Raw genomic sequence first — 3,479 nt, 5'->3', positions numbered from 1 at the left:
CATCTGACCATGATTCCAGCTCTAAACATGGCAGGGCAAGGTTCTGTAATCCAGCCAGTTGTGAAAGCCATTTTTCTGGAGGAAAAGATAATTTGTCTTATGTGCCACAGGCCAGGTGGGGAATTTCAAGTGAAAACTCAGAAGTGTCTGACTGCTTTATGGCTTGAACCATACCTCCCCTCTCTGCATTTCCTGCTGGCTAGCTTAGGTTTAGAGAGCTTTCTAGATCCCTTGTTGAGTATTTAACTGTTCTGCTCCACTGTGACACTGTGAAGGAACCCATCTGCACATCCCTGTCTGGGCTGCAGGTCCCCCGGCAGCAAAGCACTGCACACTTACACTGCACGCTGTAACAAACGGAGCTAGTTAAAGTCCAAATTCCAGTGATTTCAGACTGTTGAGCTCCAGTGTGGTTACACACTGTAAATGGAGTCTAGCTTCTTACGCCCTTTAGACATGCTTGAAAGTATTATCCTGTCACAATTCTCCACCTCTCAAATGTCTTAAATTGCACTCCTCTACCTCAGGAGTTATGAGACATTCAGTGAAACTATGAGGCACGCAAATGCTGTGGTAAATAAATAAATAAATACCCAATGAGAAAGAGAGCAAAAAGGCATTTGAATTATGCCAGCAACTTTTATGTGTTTGAACCCTGAGTAGCCCAGAGATGCCAGACACCCTGATAAAACTCAGCAAACAAGCCGGTGGCCAGCTGCAGCTGGCATTTAGGGCAAGGCAGCTGTGGGTCTTTCCTGGAAACACCCGTGGTTTCCACCTGTCCTATCTGTGCAGCCTGAAGCTAAAAGCAAATCCCTGGTACCTCTGCTGGATGACACTTGGAGTGTCTAAGTGAGCTCATGCTCTTGCAGAGCCTTATATTAAACCCTGGTGCAGTCTGAAGCCCTCCCCCAGGAGAGGTGTGCCTGTGGGGGGCTCTGCAGGGTCCTCCCTGTGCCCCTACAGTGGTCTGACATCTCCAGAGGTATGTATGGACATCCCAGAGGTGTTCCCAGAGGTATGTATGGACATCCATCCTTGGGATCTGCACTGGAACAGTGGCGGTGGCACTTCCCTGTGCTCAGTGGGCTGTTCATCCACAGCTCTGCTAAGACTCAGCACTTACCCTAATGTAACAGCCATCAGATGATAATGGCTTCACTTATTCATCACTAAAAATATGATGATTAGCAGGTGAAGAGCCCACTGAGATGAATTCACCTTTGACAGGAGGAAGAATACTTCCTACTTCCCTTTGGGAAAATTACACTAGCTGGTAATAGGACTGGATTTAATTGGATCAAGCTTGTTTTGTTGGGAATGGAAAGAAAAACAATACCAGCTGGGGAAGAAATTTCAGAAATGAAATAAGGTTTGATCAGTGGTTTCATATGCAATTTTGTAGATTTTTTTTTCCTAAAAGTCAATGCCAAACATTATATTCTGCTTCCTAGCAATTTTCCCTTTGTTTCTACTGCAGGCAGCCAGCACACTCTCTCACCATAAACCTGTGACCCGAGGAAGGATCTGAGCTGCTCTGGCTGTTGGTTTATGGGCTCAGTCCTCAACAAGCAGAGGAATTTAGAGGAACTTGGAGAAGGTGAGTTTGATTTCCAGTGCTACCAAATCCGTCTCTGAGGACTTGTAACCATTGGCCTCAGAAACATAATTGTCAGAAATACAGAATAGATTATCTGTGGCTTCAAATTTGTTCTCTTGAAGCCATATGTAATATCTGAAGGGGCTGTGTCCTAGCTCTAGAGGGTGCTTTTAAAAAACATATTTATGTCTTAACAGCTTGAAGCTATTAAATAGGTAGTGTGATCAAGGCTTTTCATTGTTTCAAAGCAACACCTACCCTGGTCCATTACTGACATCAGGAACTGGCACAGCATGTTCCTCATCAGACTGCCTGATTGTAGCTCTAGCTAGCTAGCTGGAAAGTAGGTTTTGACTTAGTCAGCCTACTGCTGGAAGGACAATTCAAGGCATGGATGTAAGAGAATAGGTTCCTCCAGTTCGTATTCTGACCGAATATATCCCTTAGCCATTTATTTTTATTGGGATCCTTAGTGACACTAAGAATGAGAACAATGTGGGATCTTTTAGGCAAAAATAAAGTTCCTTCACTACTGAGATGAGATGTTGATATGTTTTACAGCTGTGTGGGTTTGGCATACTATGTTAAAAAAAAAGTAAAATTCTTTGAACTTCAGTTTTAAGGATGGAGACATTTTCATGATTCTGTCAGGTATGTTACATGAAGTTTCACCCAATAATTCCTACATCCAGCCTGTGTCTTCTGTTTGCCTATAGCATAGTTTTGAAAAAATGACCATCTACTGGTAGAGGATTTTTCATGTAAAAGTTAAACCAATCCCATGATGAATTATTCTTACTGCTTTTTTACACAGAACCAGTATTTTATGGGTCTGTTAGATACAGTGCGTGCCTGATGTTACTTTCCAAAGCTTTGGAGCAGAGTTCTTTCTCCTGTCTTCCTGGGTAAAGTCCAAGTTGCCTCCTGGAGGAGGGATTTTATATAAAAAGGAGAATGTTCCAGCCAGAACCAGCACACACACACCCCCCACCCCCACCCCCCCACCCCCCCGATTAAGACTGCAGAATTCCTGCTACTGGATCAGGTTATTTGCCCTGATAAGCCAGATCTTTTATATGGAGGGACATCTGATACAGCAGAATGTTTGTTTTCATTCGCCATGTGAATGTATTGCCAGGCCCTGACACATGGCAGAGATTTCTTATTTCCAGCTCCTGCAGCTGATCAGATTACGGGTTTAAACCCGAGGTAAAACTCAATTATTGCTTCATGACCACAAATGTTTCTAGTACCTGAGAACACTGCTAGGCTAGTTTTGGAGGACATTCTGGATGTTACTGGACTCTAGTTCCTTGTGTTTCATGTAACCTGTCGGTGCTTTCTATCCCTTCCTTGGCTGAGGAGAGTCTTGCTGTGCATTCAGGTGCTGCTGTCAGTAATTTTCATGTAGCTGCTTATTGTGAACAGACAAGTTCTCTGCAACAACAGCAGTAGTAATGGTAACACCCAAGGCAAGACTGTGAGTATAAGGGGGAGATGAAAATACGGAAGGGGACATTCTGCTGTGCAGAAAAGTCTGATGTAGAAATAATACTAATGAGGGTATGAGAGAGCAGAAACAGCAAATTGGCAGCAGAGGGCTACTGGACCTTGTAGAGGACAACAGACAGACATTTCTTTTTATTGATGCTTTGTGCAGCCATATGCCAAAAGACAAGAGAGTGCTACCATGCCGGTTTAGTGGAGGTGTGTACAGTTTGCACTGCCTGTGATATGGAGGGAATCAAACAAGATGGGTCTTGAGAGTGACAGCAGTGACTTACTGGCTAGTCACTTAACTTCCCTTGTGATTGTATGTGTGAGCGATTAATTGGACTAGAACTTAAGCTTCAGTAATTGGTAGGGAAGAATGGCAGGT

This window comes from Falco rusticolus, chromosome 4, assembly GCF_015220075.1.
Source record: "Falco rusticolus isolate bFalRus1 chromosome 4, bFalRus1.pri, whole genome shotgun sequence".
Taxonomy (NCBI): domain Eukaryota; kingdom Metazoa; phylum Chordata; class Aves; order Falconiformes; family Falconidae; genus Falco; species Falco rusticolus.
Note: the sequence above shows the minus strand (reverse complement) of the source record.